Raw genomic sequence first — 15,805 nt, 5'->3', positions numbered from 1 at the left:
CGGACGGCGTCCTTGTGTGCTGGGTGGCTGTCCGGGGTTTGTTCACTGTGCAATTTCTTCTCTCGTTTCCGGCAGGCTTGCTTGGAATATAGGAGTTATGCTGTGAACAAGCTGGCCCTCTTGCTGTTGTCTCTGTGGGGGGGTTTCTTCAGCTGGGCGAGGGTGTTGGCGCAGTCCTGGAACCAGCATCTGAAGTTGTGGGCAGCGACGTCGGTGTTGGAGGGTTCGGTGGGTGGGTTGAGAGCGAGGTTTGCATGTAGTTGGTCTTCGGTGATTTTGCTCCAGCGGCGGCGGGCGATCTGTTGGGTGCAGTGGTGTGTGTGGTGGGTTTCTGGAAGGTGAAGTGGATGCCGCGGTTGTCAGTCCAGAGGAGTTCGGTAGTGTGGCTGACAGAGACGTGAGGGCTTGAGGAGAAGACGGGGTTGAGCATGTGGCCAGCGGAGTGGGTAGGCGTTGTGACGAGTTGTCTCAGTCAGAGGTTGGCGAGGTTATTGATCAGGGTTGGGGAGTTGTTGTTGTTGTTGTTCTCAAGGTGAAAGTTCAGATCTCCGAGGAGGATGTAGTCAGTGGAGGTCAGGGCTTGCGTGCTGATGAAGTCAGCGATGGAGTCGCAGAACTGGGGCAGGGTCCGGGGGGGTCGGTAGACAAGGGTGCCTCTGAGGGCGGAGTTGGGGTCTGTGTGGATCTGGAAATGCATGTGTTCGGCGGTGCTGAGCGCGTCATCTGTGCTAGTCGAGACCCTGATGCTGTTCTTGTGGACGATGGCGATTCCTCCTCTGACTTCGTTGGTGCGATCTCTGCGGGTGATCTTGTAGACGTCTGGGATGGCTATGGCGATATCTGGTGCGGAGGAGTTGTTCAACCAGGTCTCTGTCAGGAAGGCGACGTCTGGGGAGGTTCTGTTGAGCAGGTCCCAGAGCTCGACGGCGTGTTTGTGTGCAGAGCTGGTGTTCAGTATTATGCATCGGAGGTGGTTGAGGTCTTTCTTGGCGGGTGGTTCGTTGGCTCTGTGGATGGTGTAGCTGCAGTTCCGGCAGGTGAAGGGTCCGTGTGTGCTTTTAGGGGCGGCCTTGAAGCAGTTGTGGGTCCGTCCGGGGTTGAGAGCGTGCAGAGTGCTGATGTCATAGTGTCGGCGGTCATCATGGCGGGTGCGAGGGCCAGGGGTGCTAGCTCTGGGCGCGGTCCAGGTGCGGACGGGCACAGACGGGCTTGCAGCACGCCAGCGGCGGGACCGCGCGGCGGGACCGCACAGCGGCCGGCATGTATGGGGAGGTGGGAGTGAGGAGCAGCTGGGAGGCGGGAGGCAGGGGCAGCGAATGAGCAGTCAGTGGCGGAGCCGCACGGGACGCAGCGGCGGGGCGGTGAGGGGCGACAAAGGAAACAGAAGGCAAAGGGCACAACAATCGAGGGGTAAACGAGTGGCACAGAGGGCAGAAAGGTCACCAAAGGGCAAAAGGTCACAGAAAAGGGGGAAACGAGTGGCACAGAATGCAAAAGATCACAAGAAAGGGGCAGAAAGATTAAAAAAAACGGGGGAAACGAGTGGCACAAAGGTCACAGAAATGCAGGGGCAGCTAAGCAACAGAAGGCAAAAACGTGCAGAGAGACACAGGGGCCGCGAGGGGAGCAGAAGAAAAAACCGGGCAGAGAGACACAGGGGCAACGAGGGGAGCAGAAGGGAAACCAGGCAGAGAGACACGGGGGCAGCGAGGGGAACAGGGGGATAGAACGGGCACAGACCACGTACAGGCAAGGGGGGAGAAGACAACAGCAGTCACATACACAACAATGAAAATGCAGTCACTACAACTGGAGCAATGAAAGAAAATACAGGCAAAACAATGGAGGATGAGCAAACCTACCGCCTACCACTGACCACCAGGGATGAGGCGCAGGTGGTAGCCTGCGGGTGGAGGAGGGCCCCATACTCCCTCAGCAGCGGCAGCTGGGGCAGGGACACACAGGCGGTGCTGTGCGGAGGGGGAGCGACCTATCTGGAAGGGTCAAGGATCGCTCTCCTCTCCGTGCAGCCGCCGGCCTATATGGGGAAGTGGGAGGGAGGAGCAGCTGGGAGGCAGGAGGTGGGGCAGCGAATGGGCAGTCAGGGGGCGGGTCGCAGGGGATGCAGCGGCGAGGGACGCCGAAGTAAATCGAAGACAAAATGGCACAACAATTGAGGGGGAAACGAGTGGCACAGAAGGCAGAAAGGTCACAAAAAGGGCAAAAGGTCACAGATATACAGGGGGAAACTAGTGGCGCAGAGGCACAAAGGTCTGAAGAAAGGGCAGAAAGGTCACAAAAAACGGGGGGAAACTAGTGGCACAGAGGCACAAAGGTCCCAAGAAAGGGCAGAAAGGTCACAAAAAACGGGGGGAAACGAGTGTCACAGAGGCACAAAGGTCCCAAGAAAGGGCAGAAAGGTCACAAAAAACGGGGGGAAACGAGTGTCACAGAGGCACAAAGGTCACAAGAAAGGGCAGAAAGGTCCCAAAAAACCTGGGGAAACGAGTAGGTTAGGTCTTAAAGTCCGTTTTTCCACTGTCTTTATATAATGACTTCTCCCCTTGTACTCTATGTAATTGTAACAATGCTAACTGTTTTGAGTTTGTGCATTTTATTGCTGGTAGTGGCTTATATATTGTATTGTAGAGCATGATAGTTAAAATAAATATTTTGAACTATTTCAGTAACTCTGCCAATTCTTATGGTGGACAAGTATGAGTGAATGAGCGAAAGAGTATATCTTGCTTTCCTGGGCATAGTTCTATGTAAGTGCAGAATCCCTGCAACACCCATTTTTCTTAACGGAGAACGGAATGCATTTAAAAAAGAAAAATGTAACTTTTCAGTTAAATTTTTTAAGGGCAGGCAGTGGTCCATGGGATCACTGCATGCTCCTAAAAAATATTTTCACACACACTCAAAAAGGAAAATTGCAAGTAGTTTACCACTTACTTGAAGTTGGGGATGAACTGTGAGTGTTTTGCAACCGCAAATGCGGTCGCAAAACAATAGTACATGGCATGGAGACTCGTCAATAGGAAGGGACCCCCCTTCCTAATAGCAAACGCTATTTTGCGAGTCAGTGACTCCCAAAATATCGTTTGTACATGCCTGGACGCCTTTTTGGCGCTCGCAAACGGGCCGATTTCCCATTTGTGACAGCAAAAAAGGGTTGTACATTCGCCCCCAAATCTCCTACAGAGATTTACCCTATATAACAAGAAACATTCATCTAACTCTGTTAGTACATTTCCGGCAATAGGGAAAAAGAATTCAATGTTAAATTACATCAAATGATTCTCAAAGGAAAGCATGAGCACACTATCTCTCCTTAAGCTACCTTAAAAGGAACAACTCTATTCTAAGAAACATAGGCCAGAAGTAACTACACAATACCCCATCTTCTATTAATAATCATTAATCACACAGAATATATTTGAGTGCCGACTGCGCATGATTATTATGCACTCCTACAGTATCTGAGGATTGAATAAAAATTACGCTACTCCAAGTGAAAATATAATGTTTATTAATGTAATACAAAGAGTATCAAAATCAAAATAGGTATAGATCGCCACAGAAAAGTCATGTCTCCTCATGTCAGATAGTGGCAAGGTTAACACAGATCAAGGTGCAAAGAATGGCAAAACCTTTCTAATTAATTATGGGTTGATTTACATTGGACTTTTTCAGAATCAAGAAAGTCTAGGGACTGTTTTCAGCTAGGAAAAATAGGACTGATTTACAATGTATTTTCTCTGGGTAGATTTTTTTTATTTCAGAGCATCTCATTGAGTTTTGACAGACATAAGAGAGAAAAACATCAGAAATACCCATCAGGTACTCAAGGATAAGCTAGGGGTGAGCTGAACTTGCAGACCTTCACTCAGCGGAATTCTGTGGAGTTACATGAAAACTCAGTGAGATTTCGTGGAGTTCCGCAAATTTGTGGATTAGGCACGTCGAGCTGCTTGTGCTGAATTTTTGCGCCGCAAGCTCATTCTGCATGGCACCACATGTTGCATCAGAGGGTGCTGCGTCTCGAGTTCATTTTGCTGCCTCTCAAGTAGATTTTCTACTCGAGCATACATTTTTTGACCACGAACTATCACAACTGCCCGCACTTGGGAAATCTCACTGGGTGCCCTCCTAGCAACTCCTAATCACACTACGGGATGTCAAATTTTACCCGCCAACTTACTGTTGATGAATCGCGCATGAGAAAAAACTCTGCCATGCTATGGTTGGCAAAATTTGGCTGAAATTCTGCATTATGAGTGTCACACTATATCGCCCACCCGTAGTATAAGCATAGACAATCAAATCAGATGATATGCAACACTTATCGGAATAAAAGAAATACAGAATTGCATCATATATTAGTGCATGCTTCTAAACTGGCGAACAGAATAAGTCTCACATAAAAGTGCTGAGAAGACATCACAGGCAAAGTGATAGTAAAGCACGCAATGGCTCAACAGCAGATCCACCTGAATAGATTTATAAAAGTTGACACAATTCACCTATGCAATATGCTTAACAACTGTGGAAAGGCACAATGGGATCTTGAGAGTGCCAGTAATACAGAAGAAAATAGAATATAGTGAAAGGGAAAAAAAGGAACTGAAGACAAGAGGAAAGGGCTAGAGTGGAGGAAGGCATGTGGAATGAGCAAGGAATGAACTTACAGCAGCAAACACCTCTTTTTGGTAAACATAAAAAGGAAGAGTTGTGTACTTAATTTGAGTGTCAAATGAAATTAGATGATGTTTTCCAAATTTTTCTGTAATATTTTGGGTTACCCAAAATCTTCATCTGAGCATTGTTCTCCTAGGGGCAACTATGTGTGAAAGTAAATATGGTTAGCAGACTTACATTGAATAAGAATGATTTAGATTACAATAGTTGTTGGGAGGTGCAAAAGAGCGAAATTTGTCTCTGGGAGAAAAACTGAGTTACAGGCTGCATGAGGGCTGAATATGATTGTAGGGAAACAAGGATAACTGTAGTGTTAAAAATCTAAGTTTAATTGCATTTTTATCCCGATAGGGGGGGGGGTCAGTCATTTGCAGCAACTAAATATATGTTCCTGATCACCGCTAGCTTCTTTACAAGACAGGCCAAGATATATCTATAGCCAGGATATTTAATTTGAATAATATGTCTGGAGTTGTGAATAGCTAGGTTTTAAGTAAAGTAGGTACACCTTAATTCTGCAGCATTTGAGAACGAATTTTGGTCCAGGTATTTAACAAGTAGGGGCTCTCTACTTATACCCTGGAATTGCTTTGCCAATTCAATCTGAGTGGGCGAAGGGATGTCATTTTGGCAATGATGAGTGTTTGTAAATCTTAAAAGCAGCATGACCGGGTAAAAGTCTCTGGCCAAGAAAGGTAATTAGAGCAGGTTTCTGGGAAGGACCTTATTTGAAAATCTTGGATCACTGAAAAAATATCGACGGACACAATATCGACTTGCCAGAATATCGTGGACAAAATATCGACAGTCAAAATATCGAGTTTGTATCTACAAACAGGTAAGTACAAAAATATCGAGTACAAAATATCGTTAACAATAATATAGATGTAAAAAATATCGACTTTATTAAAAACAGTGTTAAATTAAATTAATATTAAATTTAAATTACTAAAATATACTTAAAACTACTTAAATTAAATTATAATAATTAAATAATAACTGAAAATAATAAAAATAATTTTTTACAATCTTATTAGTTGACCCTGAACCCTAAAAATACCCCTTTACCCAAAAACCCCAAACTGACCCTGAACCCTAAAAATAACCCTTTACCCAAAAACCCAAAACTGACCCTGAACCCTAAAAATGCCCCTTTACCCAAAAACTGAAAACTGACCCTGAACCCTAAAAATACCCCTTTACCCAAGAACTGAAAACTGACCCTGAACCCTAAAAATACCCCTTTACCCATGAACTGAAAACTGACCCTGAACCCTAAAAATACCACTTTACCCATGAACTGAAAACTGACCCTGAACCCTAAAAATACCCCTTTACCCATGAACTGAAAACTGACCCTGAACCCTAAAAATGCCCCTTTACCCAAAAACTGAAAACTGACCCTGAACCCCAAAAATACCCCTTTACCCTAAAACTGAAAACTGACCCTGAACCCTAAAAATGCTCCTTTACCCAAAATGTATCAATATTATTTAATGACCAATTAATTATTAATTAACAATAACAATAAAGTAAATATATTAGAACATTAGCTGTAATTATTTTAATAATTATTATTTTTTCCAAATTAATTACTTAAAAATAACACAAAATTAAATATATAAAAAATTTACTCTAATTAATGCAATTAACTAATTACAAATAATTAATTAACAATTAATTACTAATACAAAATATGTTCAAAATTATATTAATTAATTAACTAATTAATATTAATTAATTATCAATTAATTATTAATTAAAAATATTAACAAACATATATTAATTAATTAATTATTATTAAATTACTTCCCACCCTATTCCCCTATAAACCCACAACCCGCTACAGAATTACATTACGCAATTATTATAAAAACAAAATTCATTAAATAAAATATTTTATAACATTAATACACACTATTCACACATATTATTACATAAAAATACACTATAAAATATTATGTATTATTAAAAAATCGATATTTTTGCTATCTATATTTTATACAGTCGATATTACTTCACTTACCTGAAAAACGATATTTTTGTAGTCGATATTATGTCCAGTCGATATTATGTCCAGGCTATATTTAAAACTCGATATTATGTCCAGTCGATATTTTGGAGTCGATATTTTGTCTGTACACCGAAAATCTTACCTTTAATTTTCAAAAATTCATTAAAAATCTAGATTGAATAGGGCGAACCTTTTTTAATCTTAGCAAAGGTCAAAGGATCAGAGCCCAAGTAGAGATCAGCGAGCAAATTAATATCCTTCGCTGCCCAAATAAGGCCAATAATTTCAGAGTTGGTTGTCTCTCTTCTTTTATTGTTCCATAAGGATATGCAATTGGAATTAGTAATATTACCGGAAATCATTTGTGTAAATCTTAAAACTGTGTTAAGTCGAAAAGACTGTAAAGTGTTATATCACACACACTGTATACCCGGGCACCCTGTGCCCTTCTTCACATCAATCAACCTTACCTCTGTTTCAGGTCCTGTTCTTGACCCCTTATTAGCTTGTTCCTCTACAACATGGATCTCCAACCTTTCCTGTAGTAGGAGCTCCTTATGTTTAATGAAAATCTTTTTGAGCTACTATTATTTCACCATTCACACTGCTCCCCTTTCTCCTTCTTCCCCTTCCCTCAATTTCCACAATTTCCATTCTGCTTATCTCTACATTTGGGTTGTGTGTTTTTGTACATGTTACCATCTGTACTGTGCTGATGTGCCCTCCTCTTGCACAACTCATTGTAATATTATACTATGACCATTTTCCAAATTTCTGGTTAAACATCTAAGTTCCTTGTACTGTTTTCAGTCACCTAAATGTTAATGCTTTTCTTTGCATGTTTTTTTCCATAATTATTTATACAAACTATGCCAGCATTCCATTTGGTGTGATTAAAACGTAATGTAGTTGGGTTGTTGCTGAGGATATATCATAACAAGGTCTCAAAGCAGCCAGTTGAGGAGAGTCACTTATGCCCAGGTCCACTGTAATTATGAACGAAATTATGGGGCAGGGTTGACAAAATTATGCTGCAAGAAAAGCCAAAATATGCGGCATAATGTGGCACATTTTTGATAATATTAATTCATTATTTTGTCTTTTTTCAAATGGATATTTTGTCTTAGCAAATATTTCACCTCATTAGTGTCGGTTTTACAACTAAATACCAAGAACAAAAACGCCAAGATGCTCCTCGGAGTGATAGAGCGCTATACAAAACCCAAATCAAAATCAAATAGATACAGAAATGGGCAAAATAAATGAGGACAAGTTAACTTTTGCAAAGGGCCTTGCACTATGTGTCAGCACATGTTGCAGCACTTTAGTAACTTTTTATCTGTTTGGGCTACAAGCAAATTTTTGTTTTGTTAAGATCTGAATATTTTACAGCAGATGGTGGATATGTAGCAAAAATGGCAAAACCATAATTATGCAAAAACAGCAGTGGTTGCAAAATCGCATAATTCCAGTTGCCCTGCCAATGCCTAATGTTTGTTATCAGCTTATGTCTGAGTTCTATGTGACAACATCATGAACAAAAAATACTGTGATACAAAAGTATTGCTGTCTAAACATCAACTAAAAAAAGCCGATTTTCTATATACTTTAACTGAAATACTACAATATTGGCAAAATAAATATAGCCACAAAAATGGAAAAGACTAAAATATTGTTTCCAAAAAACATAGTAGAATGATGCAAAACATGAACAACATATATAATGACTGCACAAATATTGATAAAACATATAAGTACCAAGTCATTAAATATGTACATCAAAAAATAAAGGTTCATATAACAAACTTACAAAAAACTTTCAATCAAACAATAATTAAAATGTAATGTCTGCTCAATGACACATACCAAAGCATTCAAACAAAATTATTGAACCGGTGACATTCAAAAGTACAAAGGTTACCAAACAGAAAACCATATTTAATAATGCAGGGATATAAATACAACAGATGCCAAGCAATCAAAGCTCTTGCCAAACCTGCCTGAGTGGCTGTTAAAACATTACTGTGCACAACTGATGCAATTACAAGCCAAAATGAAGTAAGTGTACATTTATTCTCTGTTAAAAATATATTTAGTCTAAAACCCGTAAGAAGTGCTAAATTCAATATTGAATGATATTTATAAATTAAAAGTCACTTATAGTTCCAGTGAAAAAAACAGTTTAAACTCTCTGCGCTAAAAAAGAAGAAACTTTGTTGAAATGGTATAGTTTCTGGCTCAGTATATTAAAATATGTTTGGGATAAAAACAATATTTTACATCCCATCAAAAAATGTACATATGCAACTAAATCAAATGTAGGGAAATTATTCTATTTTAGAGATTCCAAAATGCCAACTTACCTGACATGTATAATGTATAATAGCAAGAAGAAAAAATCTCTGTTCACTTAGAATGGATGCACCTTCCCTAAAAATTACACTGTAAATGAGCACTGAGATTGGAAGTGCACCACATACTTAATACACCAATGGCTGTTCTGGGCAAGCTCCAACCATTAATAAGCCATGAAAAACATAAGAGAGCATAAGCATCCAACTTCAATGACTGAAATAGATTAAGAGGCATGGTACATGACCTAAAGGTTGTAGCATCAACCTTTACAGCTTCACCATGCGCAAGACTATGGACCATTTGTACTAAGATTGGATTTGTAAAAAGCGGTTGCAAATTGCGCACCCACTTTTTGTGAACCAGAATAGGTTGGTTAGCAAAATAAATAAATGCAGGGGGTCGCAGAACCACCTGTTTAATTAACATCCTTTAGGTAGGTCACAATTTGCGACCGCTTGTGACTGAATACATTCACACGGATGGCAACTTGAAAGGGACATAGACCACCATCCATATGATTGTATTTCAAAATGATTTTTAAGCAGTTTGAGTTCCTTAATAAAAAATAGGGCTCCTTAAAAAAGCTTGTAATTTTGAAAAACTTCAGAGAGAGTTGGCAGTAGTCCCTATTGCCGACTCCCCCTGAAGTTGCCACCCTGATTGTCAAAGGGGGAGAGATTCCTAGAATGACCTTTACCCTTTGCAAAATATTTAAAACTTCCAATTTGGGAATAGGGAATGGATCTATGGTTTATGACCAGAATTACAGAAGCAAACATACATACCTTACCGACTCATTGCTTGGAAGGAAAGCTCAAAACATTCCTGTTCCAAACTGCAATACGGTAGCAGTAAACTGGATTTTGTGATTAAGAAAATCTTTTCTGAATCTCAAAATGAGTTTAATACATTGGGCAAAGGGATTTTGTGGTTGCAAACCCTGTCTTTGTTGTAAGTGTTTTTGCAAAAGGAGGGTTAAAAAAAAGATGGAAGGAAAACAGATCACAAAAGTATCTAAACGTTTTAAGAAATAGAAGTCCCTCCTGTAACCAACATATAATCTCAAATTCTACAATTACAATATGGTTAACAAAAGAATAATTATTTTCAGTACTGCAAACTACATACTAAAATAAAGCAATCACCAGTTTGATTAACAGACAGAAGTTTTAAGTCTCGCCTCCTCCCCCTTCAGAGAAATTTGTACTGTACATGGAAAGCATTTCAACAATAACATTCCTTTAGCACCAGGCCTGTTGCTGAATAAACTAGCTTCATCCTACCAATAATTTGTCTTCATGCTACATAAAAAAACAAGATATATTATCCTGTAAACTATAATATTGGTCTTTGACTATGCTATGATAATATTCGTCATCAAAACCTGCCATCAAATCAAAATTCAAAACTGCTGCTTCCATTTCAATCAAGTCATTTGGCAGCAAAGACAAAAATCTACAGGAAGAGTTATAAAAGTGATGTAATTTATAGTAATCATAAGGTAAACTTACGTCTGTTCTTAAAGGACATCAAATTCTGCAATCACAAAAGCAGGCAAGGCAATGAGAGCTAACCTAATATGTTATGTCATTAACAACAGATGAAAAGTGGCATAACTTGCACAATGTAAGTTAACTCACTTCAGAAAATGACAATCATGACATTGAAAAAGATAATAAATAAAACATGTTTCTTTATTTCCAAAGTACTGTTTTACAATATGCCTTCTCTTCCTTCATGCACCCTGAGAAGATGAGGTGGATCCCAATTCCTTCACACATGGTCTCCCACATTTACCACAATTGTGTACTTTTAACTTAGAATAACAACAGTGAGGAAATCTGTGTTACAAAATGATCATTTATTTTCCTAAAGTTAAGATGTTTGGAGTGTGTCCCAGAGTTCAATTAGTGCCAACTATCCCTTCCCATTGCATATTATCAATCCCACTCAGCACTTCTCGTGAAAGGTAGGTGTCTACATTTCAAGAGCTTCACCATGATAGGCCACTCTCATTGTTATGCTTCACTTGTACCTGACAAATCATTTTAGGTAAAGTTTTGCTTTGTATCTTATGAAAAGGTACCTCAGTGGGCCTACATGGGTTCTATAATCATAATTGTCTATAATTGAGCAACATCTCAGTAGTAAGTAAAATGCCTCAACCATGCAAATTCATACAAAGGAGCTCCAAAATATTGAATAATGTGGTGCGCTGTCCCAGTTTAACAATGTGCGTAAAATATTGATAAAAATCCGATAATAAAAGCAAAGAAATAAAGCAACTGAACATGCATGTCAAATATAAAAATATTGAGTAGCTGCACTAGTATATATCCTTATACCATCTTGTGAAAGCTTAGAGCATGACAGTTCTGGTTAATGCAGATGCTGATGCTTTGACCCCATGAGAAAGCCATTTACTGGTATCCTGATCAGGATGGTGTCAAGTACAAAAAAAATAAGTTACCCTCAGTATCAAAGGAAAAAGGAAAGGGAGAATATTAGGTAGTAAGAGAGCATAGCTGGTTGCAGTACATCTTCTCAAAGAATTATACTAAGAAATGATGAGAAATATGGGAAATATGGATGCAGATTGTTCACAAGTAATACACCCATAAACTGCCTTCTGCTGGGAACTAAGCACCCTCTTTAGAGCATTTGACTCTCTCAAGGGGTCCAAAATTCCACCAACAAACCAAGAACACAAATATCAACTTCACATACTTTATATGTAAAGTCGAAAATATTGACAACAAAATATAGAAGACCACAATATCATAAAAAAAGGTAGGTATATTGATCTTAAATTATCATACATGTAATAACATTAAAACATAAGTTAAACATCATTAAACTGTTTAAAAAAGGGACTTATAAAACATTGTATCCATGTAATAAGAACACTAATTCAGTCACTAGACTAGGTCAACTCCAGCTATCTTGCCCTTTCAGATAGACTGACGAAAAGGTTGCAGATGGTTTGAAATAGGGCTTCAAAGCTCAGTTTTGGTCAAGGAGAAGGGATCATATCAGTCCTATCATGAATTCTCTTTATTGGACCCAAAAGGTTTGCTAATTAATAGCACAGGTAGATAGATGTCAATTGAGTAATGCCTAACACATCTCCTATTTTATTACAACCTAAGTCAAACCTTATAACCCACAGCACCTTTTGTTGTTTGCAAGAATTTGTTATATATCAGAATATTGAGCTACGTTGACTGACAAAATATTATAGCCTAATTATGAGGGAAAAAAGAGAAGTACACATAGTTAAGTACATATTTACTATTTGTAACTCCACATCTTCATACCTTGAAGATATATATGTGTACACTTATACTTACCTATATTTATTTACCTTATCAAGATTATGGTCCTCTATATTTAGGCTACGATATTTTGGCAGGCCAATATTTTCTAGGTGATATTCGGGTAGTTTAACTAAGTCTTTGGCTTCTTCCGGTCCTGTAGACAAGAAGTGTAGACACAGTTGTAGAGATCAAACGACACCAAGTGTAGATCTAGTTGTATTTATTTCAAAAGGATCCTCAGCAGGCAATCCTTACACAACGCTGCCACACAGTAATATCAGCTCCTTTAGAAAGTTAAAGGACAGGCACTCTATGTTCTACTTGGAGATTCCACTCCATTACATAAAAGATTAACATTACACATCTTTTCCTTTATAGAAAAGAATATAGAAACAAATTAGATCATAAACAACTTAATAATAACAATAAATAGAACACTAAATCATTTTTCAACAACAATGAGAATAATTAAAGATGCATCACTTTGAAAGAACAAGATCATTATAAATGCATGATTTTCTGACTTTTTATCAACAATAAGAATAATTACAAATGCATGACTTTGAAAAAACAAGAATCATTACAAATACATGACTTTGCAGACATTTCCATTACTCCACACGGATCCATTCTCCAACACAACCACGTTACGTTTGACTTCAACAACCTTCAATGGAGTAGAACATGTACTGTCTTCCTTTATTACTACTCCACACTTCTTAGTAATGACCCAATCACCCACAGCAATGTTAGGTCCTTTGACACCTTTTCTTATGTTATAACACTCCTCCGCACACCTCTGTTTTACCGATACTCCAGCTTTAATACCTTGATGATCCACCCAGATACGATCTGTGGAAACTAACCAGCCAGTATTCTTCCACCTTACTGGTTCTCCACCCTTCAAAGAAACAAAATGGGAAACCACAGTGACAACATGAGGTGTGGTACTGTGTGCCCACACCAGTTTCTTTAACTCCTCTTTCATGATAGTCCATTGGCCAATAACAACTGTATGTTGTCCATAATTAAACCATTAATTCTTTCAACTATTCCATTTGCTTGTGGTCTGAATAAAGCTACTCTTTCATGAACAATTCCTCACTTTTCCATAAACTCTTTCATTTGTCTTGAAGCGAACTGTACACCATTGTCTAACACAATGGTCTTTGGCACACCTTCTTCCAGAAAAACATCTTTTAAAAATTCTATCACACCCTTGGAATTAACTACACTCAAGGGTTTTAACACAAACCATTTGGTATGGTAATCAGCAAATACAATTATAAACCTGTTTTCACTACGCAACTTATTTATAGGACCAAGAAAAACCATTGCCAGCCTTTCCCAAGGCCTTTCTGGTATCGCAACACACTTAAGAGGGGGTTCCCTCGACGTTTTCACTTTATCACTGTTGGCACAAGCATAACAATGTCTGACAACATCCTCAACCATACTATCTAGTTTAGGCCACCAATATGTTTGTCTTATCCTCCTCTTTGTCATATTCCTTCCAGGATGCCCCTATGCGCTAGCTGCACAATTTGATCCCACAGTGCCATAGGAGGTACGATGAAATTCCTCCTCATCACCTTGTTGTCCAGGATGCTCAACTCTTCTCTAACACTCCATTATTCTTTTATCAGCTCTTCCAGACTCACATCAGGTTGCCATCCATTCCAAATATTTTCCTTCATCTTTCTCAACACCAAATCATCTTCCATAGCAACATTCCACTTTTCTTTCTTTAATGCTACACATTTATGAACAGCACATTCAACATTCACATCAGCTTAGTTTAAATGTACCATTTCAACTATTGGATTATTGGTAGGCAAACCAGCTAAGCAATCTGCTACTACGTTCTTTAGACCTTTTAAGTATTCTAATTCAAAATTGTACTCTAAAAAAGATAAGATCCATCTCGAAATTCTCAGAGTAACTCCGCCTTTTAACAATCTGCCACCCTTGAACAAATGCACTAGTGGCTTATGATCTATTCTAACTTTGAAAGGCAAACTCCAAAGGAAATATTTAAAATGTTTGATCCCCCAACAACATGCAAGGGCTTCTCTTTCAATCACCGAATAAGATCTCTCAGCAACTTGCAATCTCCTGAAAGAAAATCCTATAATTCTTTCATGTCCATCAACAACTTGAGTCAATACCACTCCTAACCCCACGCCACTGGCATCAGGAGTCAGGTACGTTTTTTCTGTTACTTAAAAATGGCCTAAGAAAGAAGCACTTATAATACATTCTTTGATTTTCTGGAATGCACCTTCACATGAATCGTCCCACACAAATACTACATCTTTTTTCATCAACAATCTTAATAGCTCCACTATCTCAGTAAAATTCTTTATGAACTTTGAACAATATTCAACCAACCCGAGGAAGGACTTCAATTGGTCTTTACTCTCTGGATAGGGTGCATCACATATGCCTTGGACAATACTCTGTTTAGGTTGCATACCATCGCAAGATATGACGTGTCCCAAATATGTAACACTTTTTTCCTAAATTGATATTTTTCACGTTTAACAGTCAACCCATACTGCTCCAAACGCCTCATAACCTCAACCAGAAATTCGTCATGATGTAATTCATTCTTTCCAGCTATCATGATATCATCTTGGAAATACCAGGCATCGTTTAAGCCCTCAAATATTTTCGACATCACCATCTGAATAACCGCTGATGCAGATGCTAGTCCAAATGGCATTCGTAGATAACAGAATGCGCTAATTGAGTGATAAAATATATCAGGTGTCTGGAATCCTTGTGCAGACTAATTTGGTGATAGGCTGCTGTCATATCAAAGGACCGCAAACATTTTTCCTCCTGACATGGCTGACAACATTTCCGAAATATTGGGCAGTCGTCGTCTGTCAACCCAAAGATCTCTCAAGTCTATGCATAACCTGATCTTACCACCCTTGTTGGGAGCTACAACAATAGGAGCCAACCATTCTGATGACTCAATGAGCTCAATTATTCCTTGGCTCAACAATTTGTCCAATTCCCCTTTCAAAGATTCTTTCATCAAAGGAAGGACATTGTGTACTTTATGTACAACAGGAATTGCTCCTTTTTTAAGAGTGATTTTATGAGAAAATCTTTTTAATATACCTAAGTCATCACTCAGCACAAGAGGAAATTTCTTCACTACCCACTCGTCAAATGTATCCACGGAATTCACGTATTGCAACTCAGGTAGTGACACTAGGACAGGGTCCTTTACATTAGGATTTAAAATTATCCCCAAATGCTTTTGATGACGCCATCCCAGAAGGTTACACCCATAATCAGTTAAATTCACTCTACCATATAATATTTGTCCTTTGCATGAAATATTCATCCACCCCATGGCTGAAATTTCTATTTGTTTTCCACCATAACCTACTGCTTTTATGTT

Source organism: Lissotriton vulgaris, chromosome 6 (genome assembly GCF_964263255.1).
Source record: "Lissotriton vulgaris chromosome 6, aLisVul1.2, whole genome shotgun sequence".
NCBI lineage: Eukaryota > Metazoa > Chordata > Amphibia > Caudata > Salamandridae > Lissotriton > Lissotriton vulgaris.
The sequence above is the reverse complement of the archived record's forward strand: the minus strand, read 5'-3'. Positions refer to the sequence as shown.